At 40.0% G+C, this 27,800-nt stretch overlaps 1 protein-coding gene across 8 annotated transcripts in view; it reads left to right on the top strand.

Moving 5' to 3' along the window:
* ntm (neurotrimin) overlaps nucleotides 1-27,800 on the top strand; it is a 436,848-nt gene that overhangs the window by 327,789 nt on the left and 81,259 nt on the right. The window lies entirely within an intron of this gene.

Genomic DNA, 27,800 nt, shown 5'->3' on the forward strand with positions numbered 1-27,800 from the left:
GGTGTAGAACAGGGTTGGGCAACTCCAGTCCTCAGGGGCCTGATTGGTGTCACACTTTTGTCCCAGCTAACATACCTGACTCCAATAATCAACTAATCAGTTTAGAATGCAATTAGTTGAATCAGCTGTGTTTGCTAGGAATGGGGCATGGGGTGACACCACTCCGGCCCCTAGGACTGGAGTTGCCCATCCCTGGTTTAGAAGAACTGGCACCAAGAAACATAACCACACACAAGCACTGTGGCATACACCAAACTCACTTGATATAGTACTGAAGGAGGTATTGCATATCAATAAGTGCATCTGTAATGCAATCTCTAAACTGCAGACTGAGAATCAATCTCCCTCTATCCCCCTCTATCTCCCTTTCACCTTCCCTTTTCCCTCCTCTCTTCCTCCTTTACTGTCTCCTCTGTCTGTCTGTCTCTCTGTCGGATGTTCACACAGCCTTCCCTACACAACAAGATGGCATGGACAGACATGGTCGCTCTATTCCTAGCCAACTTTGCAGCACACTTTTTTTTTGTGTGCTGTTAGGTATTAATGCACTGTTGGAGCTAGAAACATAAGCATTTCGCTGCACCTGCGATAACATCTGCTAAATATGTGTATGCTACCATTACATTTTTGGGGGACTTGTTATGCTGTAAGGTATACAAGGAATGCTGCATGTCACTTGACAATCATGCTATTGTGAATATTGAATGCAAACACATAGCAGTCTAGCCCAACTTGTGTTGTAATCATCACATATTTTCCATTCACTGAGCTGTAGAACGTGTGCTGTAGTCCTACTATTATCTATTGGTTCATAAAAAAAAGCAAGAATACACAGTTAGAAAAATCCACATTACGGTGATGACTGTCATTGAACAGCCACCCCTAGCATTTGAGAGGCAGATTGCTGCAAGCGGGCTGGCTGGTGGACCTGTGTATTAGTACTGGGCGATATGGACAAAAATGCATATTGTGATAAATTGCCTGAATTAATGCAATAACAATAAATGGAACGATAAGTTTATTAAAATGAAACTGGTGCACATAAATGTTATCATTTAAATTACTACTACTACTAATTTGATGGTTATAGCCATTGCCAATAAACTATCTGTATGGGCCGTGTCGATAATCTTTGGTATGTCGCCCCCAGCTCTACTGTGTATGTGTGATAAACGGGGTGTTGCCAGGCAGATCGGAGCATTAGAGGACCATAGGCAATCTTGTAAGGACTGTTGCCCCTCAGGGCGCAGAGCTTGGTCCGTGATGAGTACGATGGCAGACACAGGCATGGCCTAAGATCAGTCAATGCTGCCTGTTCCTCAAGGGGGAGACGAGCCCCACCCAGAAACAACTAGAGGTCGACCGATTATGATTTTTCAATACTGATCATTGGAGGAACAAAAAAAGCAGATACCGATTAATCGGTCCAATTTAAAAAAACGTGTATATATATATATATATATATATATATTATTTTTTCTTTTTAAAAATAGATATTTGTAATAATGACAATTAAAACAACTCTGAATGAACAATGAACACTTATTTTAACTTAATATAATACATAAATCAATTTAATCTCAAATAAATAATGAAACATGTTCAATTTGGTTTAAATAATGCAAAAACACTGTGTTGGAGAAGAAAGTAAAAGTGCAATATGTGCCATGTAAAAAAAGCTAACATTTAGATTCCTTGCTCAGAACATGAGAACACATGAAAGCTGGTGGTTCCTTTTAACATGAGTCTTCAATATTCCCAGTTAAGAAGTTTTAGGTTGTAGTTATTATAGGACTATTTCTCTCTCTACCATTTGTATTTCATATACCTTTGACTATTGAATGTTCTATAGCAATACTATAGTATTGCCAGCCTAATCTCAGGAGTAGATAGGCTTGAAGTGCTTCAAGCACAGCGAAGAGCTGCAGACAAACCCTGGAAAGTGCTGCTTGAATGAATGCTCACGAGCCTGCTGTTGCCTACCACCGCTCAGTCAGACTGCGCTATGAAATATCAAATCATAGACTTAATTATAATATAATAAACACACAGAAATACGAGCCTTTGGTCATTAATATGGTCAAATCTGGAAACTATCATTTCAAAAACAAAACGTTTATTCTTTCAGTGAAACACAGAACCGTTCTGTATTTTAGCGAATGGGTGGCAACCCTAAGTCTAAATATTGCTGTTACATTGCACAACCTTCAATGTTATGTCATAATTATGTAAAAGTCTGGAAAATTAATTACGATCTTTGTTAGGAAGAAATGGTCTTCACACCGTTCACAACGAGCCAGGCAGCCCAAACTGCTGCATATACCCTGACTCTGCTTGCACTGAATGCAAGACAAGTTAATATTCGCTAGTTAATAGTGCCTGCTAACATACATTTCTTAACTAAATATGCAGGTTTAAAAATATATACTTGTGTGTTGATTTTAAGGCATTGAGGTTTTATGGTTAGGTACATTGGTGCAACGAATGTGCTTTTGTTAAATCATCACCCATTTCGCAAAGTTGAAGTGGGCTGTGATTCAATGATAAATTAACAAGCACCGCATTGACTATATGCAACGCAGGACAAGCTAGTTAAACTAGTAATATAATCAACCATGTGTAGTTAACTAGTGGTTATGTTATGTTATGTTATTGATTGTTTTTTATAAGATGAGTTTAATTCTACCTAGCAACTTACCTTGGCTCCTTGCTGCCACCAAGTCCTTTTTATGCTGCACTTGCGTAATAGGTGGTCAGCCTGCCACGCAGTCTCCTCGTGGAATGAAATGTAATCGGCGTCCAAAAATGCAGATTACCGATTGTTATGAAAACTTGAAATCGGCCCTAATTAATTGCCCATGCTGATTAATTGGTCGACCTCTAGAATTAGCTAGATCCAAAATAATTGGATAGGTATAAGCACTATAGTAGCAGTTCCGCCTTGCCCCCTGATAGGCTAGTTTTTTTGACTGCTTAAACATACCCAATCTTTTCAGATGTACAAGTGTCTAGGGCAGGGATGGGCAACTCCAGTCCTCTGGGGCCTGATTGGTGTTACACTTTTGCTCCAGCTAACACACCTGACTCCAATACTCAACTAATCATGATCTTCAGTTTACAATGCAATTAGTTTAATCAGCCTGTGTTTGCTAGGGATGATGGGGGGAGTGTAATACCACTCTGGCCCCAGAGGACTGGAATTGCCCACCCCTGGTCTAGGAGCTAGGGGTTGTTTTTTGACTTGTATGTATGAGGGCATGGGACGGGACAATCAATCCATTATTGATATAGTCTATGAACACTATCGTTTAGCTGATGTGTTGTCAGTGAGTGATGATCCAACCTTTGGAGCCCTCAGCAGTGTTCCCCTCATTGGACCAACAACAGGTTTCCCTCTTGAGATTTGATCCGGTGACTATGAAGCACTAGGCTAGAGCAGGGCACTCCAAACCTTTTCCTGGAGAGCTACCCTCCTTTAAGTATTCGCTGTTCCCCAGTCGTAACCAACCTGATTCAGCTTATCAACCAGCTAATTATTAGAATTAGGTGCACTAGATTAGGGTTGGAGCGAAAACCTACAGGACGGTAGCTCTTCAAGAACATGGTTGGAGAGCCCCGAGCTATAAAGTGTGCAGTTCTTTCCACATCTACCCTATCATAATCAATCCTCTGCAGTGGTGCCGATGCCCCGGGAAACATGGGAAATAGAGTTTGGATCAGTGGGGCTTTCTACTGGCAACTAATCTAATTGGTTATTTGTCATGGGCAATGCCCAGATAAATTGAAAAGGGATAAAGAAGTTAGGAGTGTTGACAATACAAATGGTACTGCCAATTCAATTGTGTTCTCTTTACCATGCCAAACTGACGAAGTACAGAAAATAGTTTCCTTTATCGTTGGGTGAGAAGCTTCACCAGCCAGCAATGTAACATCCTCTGAATCATTACGATGGCTTTTCTCTATATTCATAAATGACAGAAATGCATAAACCTTTATAGGACATGCATACCAGTAAAGTGTGTTTTCTGGTGTGTAGGACATTTAATTTAATATACTGACATTTCTAATCAATCAAATGCGTCATCCCCATTATTACTGTTGTTCATCATTTAACAGGTTAGTATTGTCAATACAATGTCATTCATACAGAAACCTATCCATCTCATCTATCAATGTGTAGTAAAGAAAACAAGGCCCCAACCCAATGGGAAAAAGTCTATTGCACCTACATAGGCCTACTATCTGGAAGCTTTGTTTGTTTTCTCCCTTACTCTCTAGTAATGGAACATGTCAGTGAGAGGCAGATTAACAATCAGCCTTTTCCTGTTCCACTTGTATGCATATTCTTTGTGTGTGTAGTATAACCACTCCGGGGGGCACTGCTCTTCCTCACCTCTCCACTCGAGTCCAGATCAATGCTCATCAGCAGAGGCCGGAGGTCACTGTAAACACCTGACAATTGCACAGTATTGATTAGGCCCCAAGACTAATTTATACTGCATATGGCATTATCAATATCAGGTTGCTGCTGCGGTTCCGGTAGACTAACGCATGCTATCACCTGGGTGATTATCCAAGCTGTTAATTAGTGAAACTGTTAAAAGTGCAATATGAAGAAATAAGCAACAGCATTTCTTGGTTGCTAAAATTCTAATTTCAGTTTGTGACAAAACAAGCTCTGAGTATAGAGAGTCATTGTACCATCTTAACTGCTGTGAAAATATATTTTCAATAATCAAAATTAAAAAGTATTCAAAACTGAAAGTAAAATAAGCAAAAACGAAACTTAAGAACGTGAAGCATAGAACAGATCTACCGCTTCTTAGACTTGCTTTCAATGAGAATGACAGATATATAACTCACATTTCTACATGAATTTGGTCGGGGTCACCCAAAAAGTTACATATTGCAGCTGTGAGTTCAACATTTTTTTTTGTCCAATTATCAATTGAACTACTGTAACTGTTAACCATGTCTGTGGTTAACAGCAGTGGGCTAATAGGGTAAAGGGTCTCACATACAAACGGGGATAGCAATTATCTGAGTGAATGAGGCTGTGATTTCATTTCCATCGACTCTACAAAACTCTCCACTCATAATCCTCCTTTAACTTTCCACCAGCAATTATGTCGTTGCTTGCCACATTCTCCTTTTAATGCTCTTTCATCTCACTCCGTCAACTTTTCCATCATCTTGGGCTGATTAAAAGATGGAACAGTGAAACAAATTATAGGGAGGTCGCTGATGCCAATGGAGTCACTATTAAAAAATAACTAAGTGGGTAAAGATAAATGACCTGATATCCATTAAGCCATATCAGTCAACACTCCTTCCTGGTCTTCCTTGGAAAAGGCATATACTGGTGTGACTTACTACGGTACATAATACTCAGGCACAGTGGTGGTTGTACGCATTACCAATACGACAATTTTCCATCATGTGGAGAGGGCAAGAGAAACAGGGTACAACATCTTTTTTCTCTTTCGATATGCGGCGCTTGGGGAAATGGTGCAGAGGTGTTGACCTTCCTCTGTTTTGCGGCGACCTAAGAGTGAATTTCGCTCAGCGTGGTTCCTTGTGTTAGGCCGCTGAAGTAGCAGTACCATTATTTAAAAGTCAGGTAGCAGGGGGAAGCAAATAGAAACCAGTCATTTATCAAAACCAAGGCCCTCCTCGGGCTTTGTGTGAGCTGCATAATGGCTAAGATCACATAATTAGCAGTGGTGAAAAAAGTACCTAATTGTCGTAGTTGAGTAAAAGTAAAGATACCTTAATAGAAAATGACTCGAGTAAAAGTGAGTCACACAGTAAAATCCTACTTTTTAAATATACTTAAGTATCAAAATAAAATATTCTTGTTATAATATACTTAAGTATCAAAAGTAAAAGTGTAATTAATTTTAAATTCCTTATATTAAGCAAACCAGACGGCACAATTTTTAAAAATATTTTATTTATGGAGCGCTAGGGGCACGCTCCAACACTCAGACATCATTTACAAACGAAGCATGTGTTTAGTGAGTCTGCCAGATCAGAAACAGCAGGGATAACCAGGGATATTCTCTTGATAAGTGTGTGAATTAGACCATTTCCTGTCTTGCTAAGCATTCAAAATATAACGAGTAACTTTGGGTGTCAGGGAAAATGTATGGAGTAAAAAGTACATCATTTTCTTTAGGAAGGTAGTGAAATAAAAGTAAAAGTTGTCAAATGTGTATATATGCATGCATACATACATGCATACATACATACATACATACATACATACATACAAAAGTATGTGGATCATGCACAATCCCAGGCATCGGCTGGAGCGGTGTAAAGCTCGACGCCATTGGACTCTGGAGCAGTGGAAATGCATTCTCTGTAGTGATGAATCATGTTTCACCATCTGGCAGTCTGATGAACGAATCTGGGTTTGGTGGATGCCAGGAGAACACTACCTGCCCGAATGCTAGTGCCGACTGTAAAGTTTGGTGACGAGGAATAATGGTCTGGGGCTGTTTTTCCATGGTTTGGAGTAAGGCCCTTAGTTCCAGTGAAGGGAAATCTTACCAGCATACATTGACATTTTAGAAGATTCTGTGCTTCCAACTTTGTGGCAACAATTTGTGGAATGCCCTTACCTGTTTCAGTATGACAATGCTCCTGTGCACAAAGCGAGGTCCATACAAAAATGGTTTGTCGAGATCAGTGTGGAGGAACTTTACTGGCAAGCACAGAGCCCTGACGTCAACCCCATCAAACACCTTTTGGGTTGAATTGGAACGCAAACTGTGAGCCAGGTCTAATTGAATAATATTAGTGCCCGACCTCACTAATGTTCAGTTCACATAATATCATTTCAGAATTTGCATTAAGGTGTCTCTAATAGAATATACTTGTCAAAAACAAATGTAGACGTCAATAATTGCGTTTCTATAGCTTCCCAAAAACGTTTCACTATGGAGGAGTACCAAAATGGCTGCTTTGTGGCTTCCAAAGTTCCCCCTGTCAGTAATCCAGGGTTTATACACATCATTGGTCCCGACCATGAGCACCTGCAACTGTGACTGTTAAGGGGATGAACTTCTTGACGCACCCTATCCCGTTAGCGGGATCATTTTCATCAACAACCGCTGAATTGCAGCATGCCATATTCAAATAAAATTACTGAACATATTTCATTTTCATGAAATCACAAGTGCAATATAGCAAAACACAGCTTAGTTTATTGTTAATCCACCTGTCGTGTCAATGTCCACAGAAACATGTCAAATGTTATTTATAATCAATCCTCAGGTTGTTTTTAAAATATATAATCAATAATATATCAACCGGGACAATCACTTTTTCAATAGGAGAGGGAGAGACAATGGCTGCCCCACTCTGTTGCGCAAGCAAAACTCATGCGAACACCCAGCTATCTACTGACACAATGTTATCTTTCTCGCTCATTTTTCAAAATAAAAGCCTGAAACTATGTCTATAAACCTTTGACACCTTGAGGAAGCGATAGGAAAAATAATCTGGTGGATATCCCTTTAAATGGAGCGAAGGCAGGCTATGGAACATGGAGCTTTCAAAATAGAAGCCACTTCCTCAGGTTTTTGCCAGCAATATCAGTTCTGTTATACTCACAGACAATATTTTGACAGTTTTGGAAACTTTAGAGTGTTTTCTATCATAATCTGAAAATTATATGCTTATTCTAGTTTCTAGGCCTGAGAAATAGGCTGTTTCAAATGGGTACGTTTTTCATCAAAAAAAATCCAAATACTTCCCCCTACACTCAACAAGTTAACATTAAACTATTGTTAAGTTGTACTGTTACGACCCATTCCGAGTTACCACGTTTAATGATTTGAAATGAGAATGTTGACTTTCTCCTCTCCCTTTTAATTTGCTGGTAGGGTTCAAAGCACCCCTATACCAAATTGGTCTATAATTAAGTAATTATATTTTACTTATGGGTGTGTTACCTCTTAAAACCTCTTTGGGCTGACATCCCGTTAATAGGATGATATTACAACAGCCAGTGAAAATGCAGGGCGCCATAATTAAAATTCCTCAAACATACATGTATTTTATACCATTTTAAAGATAATCTTGTTGTTAATCCCACCACAGTGTCCGATTTCAAACATGCTTTACAGCAAAAGCACCACAAACTATTATGTTAGGTCACGACCAAACGACAATAAACACAGCCATTTTTTCCAGCCAAAGCTAGCTGTCACAAAAAGCACAAATAGAGATAAAATTAATCACTAACCTTTGATGATCTTCATCAGATGACACCCATAGGACTTCATGTTACACAATACAAAACAATATGTTTTGTTTGATAAAGTTCATATTCATATCAAAATATGAGTTTACATTGGCACGTTACATTCACTAGTTCCAAAAACATCCAGTGATTTTGCATAGCCACATCATTCAACAGAAATACGCATCATAAATGTAGATGATAATACAAGTTATACACATGGAATTATAGAAATACCTCTCCTTAATGCAACCGCTGTGTCTGATTTCAAAAAAACTTTACGGAATAAGCAAACCATGCAATAATCAGAGACGGCGCTCAGAACAATAGTCAAAATAGCCGTCATTTTGGCGTCAACAAACAAGAAATTACATGATAAATATTCCCTTACCTTTGATGATCTTCATCAGAAAGCACTCCCAGGTCCACAATAAATGTTTGTTTTGTTTGATAATGTCCGTTATTTATGTCCAAATACCTCCTTTTGTTAGCGCGTTTGGTATACATATCCAAACGCTCATTCTGGTCAGCTTTACGTCGGACAAAAACTTCAAAAAGTTATATTACAAGTCGAAGAAACATTTCAAACTAAGTACAGAATCAATCATTGGGATGTTTTTAACATATAGCTTCAATAAAGTTCCAACCGGAGTATTCCTTTGTGTCTTGATGAGCAATGGAACGCAAGTGGATACCATGACTGCCAGACACTGATACATTCTGCTCTCATTCAGTCCCACAACACAGTAGAGGTCTCATTCAAATTTCTATAGACGGTTGACATCTAGTGGAAGCCATAGGAAGTGCAACATCATTAATATCTCAAGGGGAACTGTGGTGAATACATACCAAGCTCAGATTTCTCACTTCCTGTTTTGATTTCTCCTCAGGATTTTGCCTGCCATATGAGTTCTGTTATACTCACAGACATCATTCAAACAGTTTTAGAAACTTTAGAGTGTTTTCTATCCAATACTAATAATAATATGCATATATTAGCAACTGAGACTGAGGAGCAGGCTGTTTGCTTTGGGCACATTATTCATCCAAGTTACTCAATACTGCCCCCCAGCCATAAGAAGTTTAAATAAGTGTGTTGTTGGTCCCTAACCAGCTAATTTCACATTGAAACAAAAACGATGGCATGTACCAGCCAAGCCAAAATAACCTGTTATCATCTTTAACATGTTTAATTTTAATGATCTAATTTGACATGTGGGGCTGTCACTCAATACTTGCACCCTCCGATGTCCATACTAACTGTACATGGAACCAAAATGTCCCTACAAAATAACAGTTCACCATTGAGGAATCTCCCCACAGTTTTGGTAAGGAATCCAATACCTCTGGTAGTGTTAGAAAAACAGCAAGTGAACACTATATGATAATGATCCAGTCCAAATCCACAGTTCCATCCATCTACTGTTTAAGAGAGACTGATGAACAGTCTCAGACTCAGAGGTCACGTTCACACTCCCCACTCCGATCCCTTGTCTCAAGGCTTCTCTTCTCTCAGTCATGCACATCCTCCACAGCCTGTTGGTTCTCCCTCCACTCTGAAGAACAATGTCCGTGGTGCTTAAGATGGTACTGCCACGACCTTTAACCCCATCGCCTCCACCCCTCGAGCGTCAACGGAGGCTAATGGCCGTGTGCAGACATCAGGTAGATGTCACCCTCATGTGGGGGAGGGCTCTAAATCTCCTTGCAGACCCAATCGGAACAAATGAAGACGTCAGCCCACTTGCGGAAATTACAGCTTTGAACCAGCCTTTGGGTTAGAAATCATGTAGAGTGTTTGATGAAAGCCGGTGAGTAATGATCAGTTGGGTTTTTCAGAGTTTTAAGAAAATGTGTGTTAAAAGAGCGCACACTACACACTCACAACCACACACATACACAAACACTTATAGTATGTGTGGGCAAGACAGTCTTTTTTTTACTTCAGAGGGAATGTGTGGAAAGGGGTGATCAAGCCTTCGAGAGTCGGCTCTGTCCTAAGCAATGGAGTTAGTTAACCTTGTCCACAGTGAACTCTCCGCTGCCACTGTAAACCCAGGGCAATAATAGACCTCTCATGGCAACCAATTAGGGGCTGTCATTTTTGTTGAAGTGCCAGGCTTCTGCTTTGATAGATTGTGCACAGTGCAAGGAGGAGGAGAGAGGCAGCCAGGCATGCAGGCAGGTCAGACCTACAAGCCTAGCTGGCACCACAGGTTCAAGGCTGTGATCGATTGAAAGGCAACCAAGCTATGTTATTTATAAGATCACAAGGCCGTTAGAACCAACTAGTCGCTTAGCCTCTGCCACCGACTGTTGCTCTGTGCCAACCAGGAGAGAAGCTGAGATTTAGGACGACTAGCTAACCTGTCTCTGTAGTCTGGTTAATTTATCATAGTGCGTGTCGGATGCACGTCTGCTGCCATGCACTGTATGTGTGTACTCATTAGGAACAGCTTGGTGCTCTCGTCGAATCCAAATACCCCACAGCAAAGGCTAAATAGCAAAGCAGGCTTTTGCTGAAAATAACTGTTATTTATTTTTATTGAGACAATTGATGCCTTTCAGCGCAATGTCGGTTACGGAGGAGGGTGTGAGAAATTTTAATTAGGATGTGCCTGGACATTTAATATCATGCCTGTCTGTCTGCAAGGTATCATACATGTCCTTGCCTGTGAAATGTTAAACTGAGGTACAGAGACGAGGCATGCCAATATGAAATATAGTTAAAGGCGGTGCTTATTGAGCCGAATCATAATTGGCAGTCGTCCCTGACGGGAAACCTGGAGCATTTTGTGGTGTTTTTCTTTTCTTTCTTTTTTACATGAGCTGCCATCTCTGTGCCACCCTGGACCTGGTGACTTTAGAGAAGCCTAATGTGTGTTATTTGCAAAGGGCACCTTCATTTGTGTGCGTCGGAACCTCGAAGAAGAGGTGATTTTCAGCTGTGAGCTAATCCGACCGCAGCACACTCCGAGCAGCCCACCCAGGGCCGCCCAATCAGAACCACTGTCTTCGGTCACACTTGATTTTTAGGCCCTGGCAAATCCAACCGATTACTCTAATTGTCCATTAATTGTGCGATGATTATTCCATCCATCTCCGATTATTTGCACCCTCCCCTTGGTTAGGTGGTAACAAGGTGACTTTCATGCTTTCCGTGAATGTAATTATAACACAATTACTAGTTTGGTCCAGTGTAAACAGATGTACTGACATGTTATGCTGCTTGAGAGAATATGGAGGAATGTAAGCGTGGAAGATAGGGCTATGTATGAACTTAATTGTATTCGTCTCAATTGGTTCCTAGAATTGAATGAATGAGGCAGTCGTGTATACAGTATGTATATCCCTATACTGTATCTTTATGAAAACATGTACCTGACAGGAACAGAGCTTTATTTGGATTCAAGGTCCCTGAGACACCATTATTATTGTCAAAATGATGATTATTAATTATGTTTATCAATTTCATGAATGCCATTGTGTTAATGACTCTACATGTGAAATATTGGCATTCCTTTTTAGATTCAAACAACTACACAAATCTCACACATACAGTACATTCAAATGTCTTTTTGCTGAAAATTGTCTCCTTTTAGCCGCCAGTGAGCTGCTAGTTTTTTTTTTGTGTTTATTTTCTTCATGTATCCTTTATTTAACCAGGCAAGTCAGTTAAGAACAAATTCTTATTTACGATGATGGCCTACACCGGCACGACGCTGGGCCAATTGTGCACCACCCTATGGGACTCCCAATCACGGCCAGTTGTGATACAGCCTGGAATTGAACCAGGTTTTCTGTAGTGATGCCTCTAGCACTGAGATGTAGTGCCTTAGACCGCTGCCCCACTCGGGAGCCCAAGGTAATATTCTTCTGTATGGCTCTGTCATGTCCTCTTTTTTACTTAAGTGCTGGGAGTTTATTCTGACTTATAAATTACTTTGAAAGTCTCTTAAATGTTTTTGAAAATGTGTAAGAAAAAAAAAAAACTCTACACGACTTTTGCCCAGAAGTAGTAGTTGTGCGCCTCAGCAATGTCTGACTTTTACCCTCCTTTAGTGCACTAATACATTGGATTAGCTATTTTTATTCGCTGGCAACAGGGAAACAAGAGCTTGTCTCTGATGCCTTGATTTATTGTATTTACATTGGTGCTGTGTAATTCGTTTGTACGAGGCAAGCAGAAGCTAGCGCCCCAGTGGCCTGTGTGGGGGCGGGGGAGTGGAGTGGGTGGCGGTTGTGAGAGTCAATATGAATCATGCGGGTGCTTCCCTCCTTTGCTGGGCTTTGTGTCCAGCTCAATTAACTGAAGGCTCATACACTCTCCCGCACGCCGGGAGCCCATCAGAGGAACCAACGGCCTATCCCAACAGCTTACAGCCTGTGTATGTGGATGTTTCCTTCCTCACGGTGTCAATTGCTCTGAGCAAGTGAAGCCAACTCGGGACAAATCTCCTATTCCCCAAACAAGTGTACCGACGTCTCATCTACCGTCGTCTCATTTAAGCCCCCCACCACCCACCCACCCACCCCGAGGCCCAGAGCAAGCAAGTCAACCCTGCCTTTGACCTGCTGGTGACCCCTGCTAGGAGTGGATATTAAACCAGAGATGCAGTGTAGTTCATCTCGAAACACATGGGAAATCCCATTGTTATTACACAGTAGCATTATACAGCTAGCTGTGTTTGCTAATTGCAGCTTGTGATTCAATGTGAGAATTATACCAACAAACAACTATTTTTACACTCATATTGGTCTCATTTCTTTTTCAATGGAAATTCGCACTGCCACTGGCAAGGTTGTTTCAAATACTGTCATTGCATCATACAAATGGTTCCACCAAAGTTGCAAGCTACAAACATTTCTGCCTGCTTCTTTGATCTGTGTTGTAATGAAAGGCTTTGGCCATGACAGTACGGATGATACGCCATTTAGCAGATCCTTTTCACCAAAGCGACTTACAGTCGTGCATCTGTGTGATCCTGGGAATCAAACACACTATCCTGGTGTTGCAAAGGCAGAAGCCGTGTGGGGTTGGTTCACCAGTGTGGTTGGAAGAGAATCAATGAACTCCAACTGAACAGAGCTGGGTTGGGGTGTCTGTGTGGAAAGCCCCCCCCCCCCCCCCCCCCCATCTCTCTTGTCTTAACAGAGCCCACTATACAATTGTTGTTTTTATATATGTTTTATAATTAGAATGATGCTGCAAAGTCAATTAATGTGGTAGGATGTTGTTGGATTTGACATTTCTGAAGTGTAGTGTTTACCAGAGTTCGGAGTTAAGGCATTCCAGTATGTAAAATTCTAAGAGTGGTTGATCGATATTGCCTGAAAATGGCCACTTGCCTGATTATTGCAGGACCACTGTAGATTGCGATATCCTCAATCAAATGCAGATATGGTTAATGACCACTTCTCACCCTTTTTTTCAAAAATCCTCCATATAATATAATTTATTCCAATTGTTCAGGGGGTGCTGCAGGTAAGAGCAGTGGTGTAATCTGCATATCAATAATTGTTTTTGCGACCTGTGTTAACAGCCAGTGAAAAATGTGCTCTTGCAGCAGCTGCATAGTGCCGATCCCAAGCTATGGAATAGAAGTTTGAGGGAGTTCCTCCCTTCTAAATTCCTCCGCGGTAATTGTGCTCCACATAATAAACCACTTCCAAAACATGTTATTTTAAGAAGACGGCGAGTGGGGCTTTATTGTTCAATCTCATTTGTGTCTAACGGACACATGCTCAAACTCGCATACTCCACCTGCTGCAAATTATCGAGATATCAAAGTGTCACAAAGAAATGTAAACAATAGGCCTTTAGAAAATGCTGGATGGCATTCATTTTTCATAAGCAAATAAACATTTTCGGGTAGTGTTCTATGCAGGCCATTCCATGAGAGCAGCATTTATTTTTCAACCATGTTTTGAAGCAAGACCAATGGATTTTCACGATTTCAGTTATATCATCAAAATCAATAAATCAAAGCACGTTTTGGGGCTCATTCAGTGGTTTAGTACATGATTAAGTAGAATCCTGTTGGAAAACGGGTAAAACATTTTTTAAGGTAATTTATATTCCTAAAACATATGTTAAATGATACTGTTGCTGCTTCCTGTTGTCATCTATTTTTGATTGATAGTCCAGTGTCAAAACAACTTTTTTAAATGTCCAAATTATACAATAATACAAATAATACATAATACATAATACAAATGTTTAAAGAGGTTGTGATATTTTGAAGCCAAGCATAAAAATGACTCCCTACACAATTTTCTAAATTAGTACCTTATAAACTGCACAAACACCAAGATTTACCAAGCGGCAACTCTAAACTGGAATGGATTAGCTTGTTCTACTATTATCAATACCGTGCACAAATGAATCACTAACATCGATATTCTATAGAAATCAATGGAACAGGGACAATAACCATGGTGACATGTTCTTTTTTTGCGCTTTTCTAAAAGATAAACCACAACGAACTTGGGTATACTACATGTACCTGTCGATAGATGACAACCTGTAGTAGCCATTTATCAACTCATCTCCTTGTGCTACAATGTTTTAAAGAAATCGATTTAGTATCATCTTGATGACTATAAACTTTTATATTAACATCAACGTGATGTAAAAAGGATGTGTACTTCTGCAAAATGTATGTGGTAGAAAAAGCTTGTGTAAGGTAATTGCACAAACTGTCCACATTAGGGAAATGAGCGCAAAATAAAATAATTAAACATGTCAATTTAGGATCATAGTATATGTTGCCCACTCACAAGCTGACCAACTCATTGGCTTTGTGGTTAGTGTCCACCCTGAGATTGGAAGGTTGTGACCTCAATCCCTGTACAAGTCATACCAAAGACTGTAAAAATGTGACCTGATGCATCTCTGCTTGGCACTCAGTATTAAGGAGATAGATTTAGAGGTAAAGCCCTGCTAGCGTCCTGTCCAGGCGGTCTACGTGTACATGAAATGCCTCATGCTACAGAAACAGGAGATAGTGCATGAGCCTATAAGCCGTTCTGGCTCGTGCAAAGCTAATTTACTCACAAGCTGTAGCAACAATTACATATATTTAACCATTTATAGAGTTTAAAAAAGTGCTCTCAAACACAATTTAACTGGGCGCTCTAGGCTAGAGCCTCCACAGTGTCTGTGCAGCAGGCTGAACGTTCAACGTCCCTACAATCAGTCATCCATGACAACAAAAACATAAATAACAGAGTAGGCTAATAAGTCCTTCATTTTTGGGTCATGTTCAGGTAAATCAATTTGACTAATTTATAATTCAAAAGTTACATTACAGATTACAATGTTGGACAGGTAACTAGTAACTGTAACAGATTACATTTAGAAAGTAACCTACCCAACTCTGTAAAATGCTACGTTATGCTATGCTAAATCATTTTGCGATGTTGACCCGACTGAACAGATGCAGATTTATGATCAATGGTGATAGCCTATGGAAGACGTACAAATGGCCTAGCAGTCGCAGGGACGCCATTCTGCAATGACATGTCGACTATTCGAAATAGTAATGTGGTCTGGAAGTTATCCAGGAGTTATACATCTGTTAATTTCTCCTGAGTACATGGATTGTTAATCAATCTAAGCCAACCAAAAATAAATATATAACTTTGCCTCAAAGCAATCAAAGCTGCTTGTGGTAAGATGTCATTTCCAAATAAGCTTACTGTATGTAGCCTCTGATGCTGATATAAAGTCGATTCCCAGGTAATGAAATGCCATTTTACCCAACCCGCCATGTAATTGATTTATATGTTCAATAACAGGTAGTTCCACACGCAAAACATTTTTACATTTACTGTAGTCATCTTTAACAGGAAATATTGGAATTTTCATTGTGTGCTTATACAGGCACTTACTCTAAGGGTAATGCATTGACATGCGCTTTTGTAAAAACTTTTTTTATATATAAAAATTGAGTTTAAGGTTAGTTAAGGTCGCTGACGTCATGATGTTTGTTTGAGTTATGTAGTTATTCTTCTTAGCTGTCGCCTTGGAACACGGACAGATACTCATTTGTGTTGGTACACCAAGAACAATACAGGATTGGCCATGGCGGTGTTGTCATTCCTTGAAAGTGCATTTAAATCACATCAGCGACCTTTTCTACTTGAGTACTAAAGGTCAGCTTTACACTGCCTCTGCATAAACACTGCAGAGAAAAACTATTTCGAAGTGCATCATTTCAAGGTTGAATAAACAATATTTTTTTACTTTACTTACATCAGAGACTCTTAAAATGCCCCTTTCATGCAACAACAACAGGTCTGTGATGTTTAATTTACATAGTGCTGGGGGCGTGTTCAGCAGAGTACTACTTTGTCGACCATTCTGTTGAAATATGTTATATAGAACAGATATGCCTCTCTGGCATGTAGACTAAGGAATCACGTCAGTTTAATTTATGGCATTTCTTTCTGCAATGTTTGCCCACTGATAACACAGGTAAAATAATACAGGGCATTTTTTACATTAATTCAATGTTTTTACAGATGACGGACAAATCCAGTAATCACAGGTTGTGTCAGATTATTATGTAACTTTATTTATGGATGAACATTAATGCAAATCCCTCAAATGATCATGACCTCACATTCATCATGCACTGAAGTTAATATGACAAGATATATATAGTGTGTCATTTAAGTGACAGCTACTGATTCGAATATAATGGGGTTGAGTATTATTGAGCTTATTCAGAGATGGTACCTGAGTTAAGACTGGTGATAGTCTCATTTAGCTGCACATAGTTACAGTTGTTATGGTGCTCTCGAATAGAAAATCTCTCTTCGGTTGTGGGATGATAATATTTATCGGGATATCATTTAATGGGATACATTTGTGTTTATTGTTGATTTTGTTCAATCTCTAGAGATTGAGTGACCAATGGTAGTGCTCCCTTCCTCTGAATGCTTTCAAATGTATTTATTTTTACACGTTTGAATCACATTTTCTTTGCTTACGGCACATTTATTCCCTTTTTGCTTTCAGTTTTACATGTTTGGTTAGGGATATTAGTAATTATAACTCAATACTATTGACAATAAGTTCTCTCCATAGAAAATGACCTTGTCCTGCTAGAGGTTAGTCAAACACAGAAATACAGTGCCTTGCGAAAGTATTCGGCCCCCTTGAACTTTGCGACTTTTTGCCACATTTCAGGCTTCAAACATAAAGATATAAAACTGTATTTTTTTGTGAAGAATCAACAACAAGTGGGACACAATCATGAAGTGGAACGACATTTATTGGATATTTCAAAATTTTTTAACAAATCAAAAACTGAAAAATTGGGCGTGCAAAATTATTCAGCCCCCTTAAGTTAATACTTTGTAGCGCCACCTTTTGCTGCGATTACAGCTGTAAGTGGCTTGGGGTATGTCTCTATCAGTTTTGCACATCGAGAGACTGACATTTTTTCCCATTCCTCCTTGCAAAACAGCTCGAGCTCAGTGAGGTTGGATGAAGAGCATTTGTGAACAGCAGTTTTCAGTTCTTTCCACAGATTCTCGATTGGATTCAGGTCTGGACTTTGACTTGGCCATTCTAACACCTGGATATGTTTATTTTTGAACCATTCCATTGTAGATTTTGCTTTATGTTTTGGATCATTGTCTTGTTGGAAGACAAATCTCCGTCCCAGTCTCAGGTCTTTTGCAGACTCCATCAGGTTTTCTTCCAGAATGGTCCTGTATTAGGCTCCATCCATCTTCCCATCAATTTTAACCATCTGCTGAAGAAAAGCAGGCCCAAACCATGATGCTGCCACCACCATGTTTGACAGTGGGGATGGTGTGTTCAGCTGTGTTGCTTTTACGCCAAATATAACGTTTTGCATTGTTGCCAAAAAGTTCAATTTTGGTTTCATCTGACCAGAGCACCTTCTTCCACATGTTTGGTGTGTCTCCCAGGTGGCTTGTAGCAAACTTTAAACGACACTTTTTATGGATATCTTTAAGAAATGGCTTTCTTCTTGCCACTCTTCCATAAAGGCCAGATTTGTGCAATATACGACTGATTGTTGTCCTATGGAGAGAGTCTCCCACCTCAGCTGTAGATCTCTGCTGTTCATCCAGAGTGATCATGGGCCTCTTGGCTGCATCTCTGATCAGTCTTATCCATGTATGAGCTGAAAGTTTAGAGGGACGGCCAGGTCTTGGTAGATTTGCAGTGGTCTGATACTCCTTCCATTTCAATATTATCGCTTGCACAGTGCTCCTTGGGATGTTTAAAGCTTGGGAAATCTTTTTGTATCCAAATCCGGCTTTAAACTTCTTCACAACAGTATCTCGGACCTGCCTGGTGTGTTCCTTGTTCGTCATGATGCTCTCTGCGCTTTTAACGGACCTCTGAGACTATCACAGTGCAGGTGCATTTATAAGGAGACTTGATTACACACAGGTGGATTGTATTTATCATCATTAGTCTTTAGGTCAACATTGGATCATTCAGAGATCCTCACTGAACTTCTGGAGAGAGTTTGCTGCAATGCAAGTAAAGGGGCTGAATAATTTTGCACGCCCAATTTTTCAGTTTTTGATTTGTTAAAAAAGTTTGAAATATCCAATAAATGTCGTTCCACTTCATGATTGTGTCCCACTTGTTGTTGATTCTTCACAAAAAAATACAGTTTTATATCTTTATGTTTGAAGCCTGAAATGTGGCAAAAAGTCGCAAAGTTTAAGGGGGCCGAATACTTTCGCAAGGCACTGTGTGTGTATTCAAATACCTTAATAGAATACTCTGGTCATAGCAATGTTTCTCCACTGATCTGCAATGACCAAAAAGATATCTGATGTTTAAAGGCCATGGCAATACATCCACATACAGTCTCCTCATTGAAATTCATGAGAATCCCCTCAGACAAATAAGCTTAATTTAGCGCAACATTTTGTTTGATCTTCCCAGTACAGAGCCCTTACATTAACTGCCTGTGGATATTCCAAAATACGTAAAACCAGCAAGAACAGCCTACAGCCAAATATAAAATATGTATGTAATTGGAAACCAACATTTCCATTCTAGCTTTTGTATTTGAAGAGAGTAAGCTATTAGTTTTAAATTTGTATGCAGCCTCTTTGCAGAGCCGTCCATACTTTTGAATACATCTCAACCATGCCAAAAATGTATCTTAATCTTTTGTAGTACTTAAAACATGTATTCCTTGTGAACTAGCCAATGATGACACGGCATCGTACATTAACCAACTCCATTGAAGCTCGCAGTGAACAAAGAACACTTGCAACCTCTAATTGTGGGGAAGAGAAATGGCATGTATTTTTTTTATTCGCATGGTGCTTTTGTCAGAGTGCATCAGGAAAGAGGCCAGAAGTTATTTATTCCACTGCTTGATTTTTACTTCCTCCTATGCTGTATTTGGATCCCTTTCATAGTGCTGAAAGGGTCGACACTTTATTTGGATTAAATTGGTTTGCCTTCTGTGCAACAGTGATAAGAGGGAATAGTGCAGGATGAAATATTTATTCATTCATTTCTTTATTTGTAGGCATTATGGAGACTTGGTGTGGAGGTTGGACACACTGTACTCTATGACGACCTTGCATAGCACATGTTTTCAAAAGCAGTTCCTGTTGCTTAAAGGCCAAGAGCAGTCAACAACGTGATTTTCCTATGTTTTATTTTTATCTCCACACTGAGATTGGAATAATACTGTGAAATTGTTTGAAAAGACTGCCTGAAATTTCGGCCTGTTTTGGTGGGATGGAGTTTTGGTCTGCCTGGTGACACCAGGCGGTAAATGAGTTAATAGACAAATTAGAAAAAGAGTTACAAACCTCTCTGCCAATAACAGATCATTTTCAGTTTTCCCCTCCCCACTCAGACCACTCCCAGACATTCCTAGGAAAAAATAAGGTTGAGGTTGCTTAAAAGTAATTTTGTTTATTTTTGACAATTCTAATTGAAAATAATCACAGCAAGGTACTTAATTGTTATCCAGAAATGATTTGATATTGAGAAACAATCGGTTGCATTGGACCTTTAACAACAACACCCCCTTAGCAGGCGAGGGCTTTTTGTAAGTCGAGTCTTTTTACTGTATAATCAATAACATGCCTCCTGAGAGGTATATTGTTTGCTCTCAAAAGGCTTTGCAATCTCAGAGGCCCAAGAAGGTGCTACAACTTAAGCGACCTCTTCCGTATGTCTATTTTATCCTCACATCACCATGACAATCACAATTTCTTTCCAACACCTTCCTATTCCCTCTCCCCCAGCGTCTCTCAACATGCTGCAGAGTTTCTTTACATTCAAAAGTACCAAGTAGGGTTCTCCAATCTTCTGCCTTGCTCTCCTCAGTTGTCTTCCGTAAGGTTTCTGGAGTCTGGAATAAATAAATGCCTCACTATGGCACTTTGAGCATTGAATGGAAAGACCTGAATATTGAGTAAGAAGTTGACATTTCTATTTTTGAGTCGGACCAGAATGCCCTGGGAGAGTTGCTAATGCACCATGTAGCTTGCTCGACAACCTTGTACTTTTTGCACCTCGCAATGCATCTCCTCTAGGTGTTACTGGCAACAAATCCTTGTAGGCTTTTTGGTTACGTTCACCATGGGACACATTTGTCTCAGTATTCAGGTCCCGGGATAAATTCTTGATTCACTGTGGTTCACTTCAAAAGGAAAAATCAACTACATTTACCTCAGACCGCTCCCTGGTGATTCAACGTGGCAAAATAAGGCATTAATGCCATTATGTCTGTCAATGGGTAATTTGGTCAGGGATTGATCAGGAATTCATTTACATCATTTATAGTTTGTAATGAATAATTAGAAGATATTTTGTGGAAGAATTTGACATACTGTGTTGTTGTCAATGGATCCCAAAAAGATGATTCAACAGTTTTAAAAAAAAGTCTAGTGCTACCTTGAATTACCGTTGGTTGAATTATTCAATTTTCTGTCAAAGGCATGGTAGTCTGGGGATTATGTTGAGTTCAGAGTTGTTGTTCAGGTTAGCAAACGCCTGTATCATGCCAGTTTCAGGCACGTTTTTCAGGACTTGCTCTTAAAATTGCATTTGCTGCTTTGTCTTTCTACGTTTTTGCCAAGGGTTGAAACTGCAGCTTCTTTTTGCACTTACAGGTATTTGTGTTAGTCATACGCATAGGGCCTACCTATATTATGTCTTTCCCATATTGGAGCAAGGCTGTGATATCTTGTAAGACTGCTTTTAGCTTTGCTGCCCCATCACCTTGGAACACTTTGCAGAAGGACCTGAAACTGAATCATTTTATTCCAATTGATGATTTTAAGTCCGATTGGAGGGTTTCTTGCCACAAATTGCACACGTTTTAAAGCGTTCTTTTTTTAAAAACTCTCGTCTGTACTATGCACATGTTTTAACTTCCGTGTATTGTTATGTTTTAAATGTGTGTTTCATGTTGAGTTTACAGTCTTTCTTGGCCAGCATGTAAAAGATATGTAAATCTCAATATGATCTCTAGTTAAATAAAGGATAAATACAAAACCAGCCGAAGAGGTTACAGTGCGTTCTGTTGTATCTCTTCTAGCAAAGTAGGGTTGCACATTTTGGGGAATATTCACATGTGGAAACTTTCCGTGGGAATTAACGGGAAAATATGGGAAATAATGGAAATATATGCAAATTAATATTAATACCATTTAAATGTAGATGTTTTTTGCATTGGATATATTTACCATATCATATGGAGACATAACCATTGTACCTTATCATATGTAGACATAATTGCAAATGATTAAATCCTTCCAATAAAAATGAATTGAAATTTAATTAAATGAGTTGACTCTTCACATGGGATGATTTCACGGAACAACAAAAGGAATATTGAATGGTCCCCAATGATCCATCTCATCTCCCAAAAATATTTTCAACATAACTCAGTAAAATGATAGTCTAGAAACTAAAGTTTTGATTGTCCTCCTCTTAGGCTTCCATGTCTTCTCCCTGGACCTCCTCAATGTATACCTCTTGAACATCAGACTCTGAGGCCTCGTCTTCACAGTCACTTTCCAACTTTGTTGAGGATGGCTCGTTGTCAGGCTTAAAAAGCCTCAAATTTGCCCGGATGGCCACCAATTTTTCAACCCTTGTGTATTGGTCAGCCAGTTACGTGCTTTGGTGTGTGTGTTCCCAAACAAGGACCAGTTGCTCTCTGAGGCGGCTGATGTTAGTGGGATTTGGAGGATGAAGGAGGCAACAGGGGAAAGAGCCTCAGATCCACAAAGTCCCTTCCACCAGGTGGCTGATGAGATATTTTTGCATGACTGCCATATTGCATCTCCATCCCAAAGCCCTTGCTTGTAAGTGTGCTTCGCCAGACTGCCAAGAACCTTGTCCTCATCCAGGCCAAGGTGGTGAGACACGGTAGTGATGACACCATAGGCCTTGTTGATCTCTGCACCAGACAGGATGCTCTTGCCATCATACTTGGGGTCCAACATGTACGCTGCAGCGTGTATGGGCTTCAGGCAGAAGTCTTCACGCTTTTTGATGTATTTCAGAACTGCAGTTTCCACTGCTTGGAGCAACAGTGAAGTGGGCAGGGCAGTAAGGATTTCTTCTCTTACATCTGCAAGCAGAGTCTGAGCATCAGACAGGATGGCATTGCCTCCCTCAATCTGTGCAATGGCTACTGCTATAGGTTTCAGGAGTTTCAGGCTGCTTACCACTCTCTCCCAAAGTACATTATCCAGGAGGATCCTCTTGATGGGGCTGTCCATATTGGCAGACTGATATGGCCATTTCTTACCCTCCAGGAAGAAATGGCATGATGACAACACCACCCCAATGGGTGTTGCTGGGCAGTTTCAATGTGGTGCTCATACTCTTCTCACTTTGCTTGGTGAGGTAGATTACTGCTATAACTTGACCCTTCACATACCTAACCATTCCCTTGGCTCTCTTGTAGAGTGTATCCATTGTTTTCAGTGCCATGATGTCCTTGATGAGCAGATTCAATGCATGAGCAGCACAGCCAATGGGTGTGATGTGAGGGTAGGACTCCTCCACTTTAGACCAAGCAGCCTTCGTGTTTGCAGCATTGTCTGTCACCAGTGCAAATACCTTCTGTGGTCCAAGATCATTGATGACTGCCTTCAGCTCATCTGCAATGTGGAGGCCGGTGTGTCTGTTGCCCCTTGTCTGTGCTCTTGTAGAATACTGGTTGACGGGTGGAGATGATGTAGTTAATTATTCCTTGCCCCCGAACATTCAACAACCCATCAGAGATGATTGCATTACAGTCTGCTTTCTCTATGATTTGCTTAACCTTCACCTGAACTCTGTTGAACTCTGCATCCAGCAACAGAGTAGATAAAGCATGTTTGGTTGGAGGGGTGTATGCTGGGCGAAGAACATTCAGAATCTCTTCCAATACATATTGTCTGTGAGCATCAGAGGTGAACCAGCATACACAGCTCGAGCAAGACATTCATCAGCATTTCTCTGACTACGTTCCTCCATTGAGTAAAAAAACCTTTTGATTCCAGGAGAACCATGAGCTGTTGCTATCGATAAGATGTCTGATTCATAATTTTAACCTCAAATATAAGTAGAGGGACTTTTTGTTAGAGGTTGCTTGTTGTGAGCGCTGAGGGAACTCTATGCACTTCAAATCAAATTTCATTAGATTTTAAGTGAATAAAGTTCCCTCAGCATAAAGTTCCCTCAGATGATTCTGCATCTTTGTTGCATTCTTCACATATGATTTAGCACAGTATTTGCAAATGTACGCAGATTTACCTTCTACATTAGCTGCAGTGAAATGTCTCCACACATCAGATAGTGCCCGTGGCATTTTACTGTAACGATATTAGAAAAACAGTTACAAAAAAATACAATTCCATGTACCGATTTTAAATAGTTAAGCAGTTAGATTAAACAGCTCCTTTGTAAAATACATGTTTTAAAATGAAACATGTATGGAAACAGGTGAATTTATACGCTGCAGTTAGCAAGCTCAAGCAAGCTAAACCCACATGGTAGCAAAAACTAGCTACCAGAAATTGTTAACAAGATAGAAATAATTTAACCACACTGCTGTAGGCTACTATTTACTAGTTAACAAAAAATAATGTATGTCATATAAAATATATTCACCCCACCCAGTATTGTAATCAAAACTTGTACAAGTGATGGAAGAGAATATAATGTTCATTTCTTTTCCATAGTCCTCCCCCAGAACTGTTTCAGAGAATTTGGCAGTATGTCCAACCGGCCTCACAACAGCAGACCACGTGTGTGGCGTGGTGTAGGTGAGCGGTTTGCTGATATCAACGTTGTGAGCACAGAGCCCTATGGTGGCTGTGGGGTTATGGTATGGGCAGGCATAAGCTACGGCCAACGAACACAATTTATTTTTATTGATGGCAATTTGAATGTACAGAGATACCGTGATGAAATCATGAGGCCCACTGTCGTGACATTCATCCGCCGCCATCACCTCATGTTTCAGCATGATTAATGCACAGTCCCATGTCGCAAGGATCTGTTCCTGGAAGATGAAAATGTCCCAGTTCTTCCATGGCCTGCATACCCACCAGACATGTCCCCATTGAGCATGTTTAGGCTGCTCTGGATTGAGATGTACGACAGTGTGTTCCAGTTCCTGCCAATATCCAGCCATTTCGCACAGCCATTGAAGAGGAATGGGACACACGATCAACAGCCTGATGAACTCTATGCAAAGGAGATGTGTCGCGCTGCATGAGGCAAATGGTGGTCACACCAGATACTGACTGGTTTTCTAATCCACCCCCATACCTTTTTTTAAAGGTATCTGTGGACAATATTATTCCCAGTCATGTGAAATAGATTAGGGCCTGATGAATTTATTTAAATTGACTGATTTCCTTATACTGTATGAACTGTAACTCAGTGAAGTCCTTGAAATTGCTGCATTTTGGACTTTTTTTTAACCAGGTAGGCTAGTTGAGAAGTTCTCATTTACCTGGCCAAGATAAAGCAAAGCAGTTCGACACATACAACAACACAGAGTTACACATGGAATTAACAAACATACAGTCAATAATACAGTAGAAAAAGTCCATGTACAGTGTGTTCAAATGAGGTAGGATAAGGGTTTAAGGCAATAAATAGGCCATGTTGGCGAAGTAATTACAATATAGCAATTAAACACTGGAATGGTAGATGTGCAGAAGATGAATGTGCAAGTAGAGATACTGGGGTGCAAAAAGGAGCAAGATAAATAAATCCGGTATGGCGATAAGGTAGTTGGATGGACTATTTACAGATGGGCTATGTACAGGTGCAGTGATCTGTGAGCTGCTCTAACAACTGGTGCTTAAAGCTAGTGAGGGAGATATGAGTCTCCAGCTTCAGTGATTTTTGCAGTTCGTTCCAGTCATTGGCAGCAGAGAACTGGAAGGTAAGGCCGCCAAAGGAAGAATTGGCTTTGGGGGTGACCAGTGAGATAAACCTGCTGGAGCGCGTGCTACGGGTGGGTGCTGCTATGGTGACCAGTGAGCTGAGATAAGGCGGGGCTTTACCTAGCAGAGACTTGTAGATGACCTGGAGCCAGTAGGTTTGGCGACGAGTATGAAGCGAGGGCCATTCAACGAGAGCGTACAGGTCTCAGTGGTGGGTAGAATATGGGGCTTTGGTGACACAACGAATGGCAGTGTGGGAAATTTCCTGCATTACCAAATCATGAGAGAGCAAACCACACACAAGTCAGAGTTATCATAAAGTCCATATTTAATTATATATGAGCTTCACCATAGCCCTGTTTGACTCTCAGATCAATTCAGTGACTGTAAATGAATTCTCTGAGAGTGCTTACAAAACAATTCTTAGTATCATTTATAGCCAAGACACACCCATCTAAACTCACATGACAAATAACAGATCTTAGGAACATTACACAAAGAAAGACTTTACTTGAGAGAGGACTATCCCATAGCCAGACAGCATTAGCTATAAATTATTGTTCAGTTTGCTCTCTTAGACAAGGTTCTACTTCTCGTTCTTGGTACAACATAGTACCAAAACATTACCTCATCAAATGGCATATATCAATTGTCAATTCTAGATACTCCCATATCAAATACAACCCCTCCTGGACAAGATCACCAAGACAGTGAGCATCTTAGGTCATATACTAAATCAAGATAAGGGCAATGTGTTAGACACATTCCCATAAGAAGACAAGCCTGACCTCTCCCCTCTCTGGGGCCCAAGTAACTAAGGCCTAGCATAGAAGGGATAACTGCAAACTGCCAACAGTATCATCCAAAAAGAAGACATCCTAATGACAAATATCTCACATAAGCATTATTAATAAATAAAACATCTTATTTATCAATGTTACCCAACTAATTCTGATTCTGCTACCACAGACTGTATCCAATTTGTTGAGTAGAGTGTTTGAGGCTATTTTGTAAATGACATCACCGAAGTCGATGATCGGTAGGATGGTCAGTTTTACCAGGGTATGTTTGGCAGCATGAGTGAAGGATGCTTTGTTGTGAAATAGGAAACCGATTCAAGATGTAATTTTGGATTGGAGAAGCTCAATGTGAGTCTGGAAGGAGAGTTTACAGTCTAACCAGACACCTAGGTATTTGTAGTTGTTCACATTAGAGGTCGACCGATTAATCGGAATGGCCGATTAATTAGGGCCGATTTCAAGTTTTCATAACAATCGGTAATTTTGGACGGCGATTTTGTCGATAAAAAAAAAAGTTATATTATTTATTTTTTACACCTTTATTTAACTAGGCAAGTCAGTTAAGAACACATTCTTATTTTCAATGACGGCCTAGCAACGGTGGGTTAACTGCCTTGTTCAGGGGCAGAACGACAGATTTTTACCTTGTCAGCTCAGGGATTCAATCTTGCAACCTTACGGTTAACTAATCCTACGCTCTAACCGCCTGCCTCACGAGGAGCCCGCCTGTTACACGAATGCAGTAAGAAGCCAAGGTAAGTTGCTAGCTAGCATTACACTTAATCAATCATAATCACTAGTTATAACTACACATGGTTGATATTACTAGTTTATCTAGCGTGTCCTGCATTGCATATAATTGATGCGGTGCGCATTCGCAAAAAAGGACTGTCGTTGCTCCAACGTGTACCTAACCATAAACATCAATGACTTTCTTAAAATCAATACACAGAAGTATATATTTTTAAACCTGCATATTTAGCTAAAAGAAATCCAGGTTAGCAGGCAATATTAACCAGATGAAATTGTGTCACTTCTCTTGCGTTCATTGCACGCAGAGTCGGGGTATATGCAACAGTTTGGGCCGCCTGGCTCATTGCGAACTAATTTGCCAGAATTTTACGTAATTATGAAATAACATTGAAGGTTGTGCAATGTAACAGGAATATTTAGACTTATGGATGCCACCCGTTAGATAAAATATGGAACGGTTCCGTATTTCACTGAAATAATAAATGTTTTGTTTTTGAGATGATAGTTTCTGGATTCAACCATATTAATGACCTAAGGCTCGTATTTCTGTGTGTTATTATGTTATAATT

The sequence above is a fragment of the Oncorhynchus mykiss genome, chromosome 10 (assembly GCF_057628025.1).
Source record: "Oncorhynchus mykiss isolate SJ-2025 chromosome 10, ASM5762802v1, whole genome shotgun sequence".
Taxonomy (NCBI): domain Eukaryota; kingdom Metazoa; phylum Chordata; class Actinopteri; order Salmoniformes; family Salmonidae; genus Oncorhynchus; species Oncorhynchus mykiss.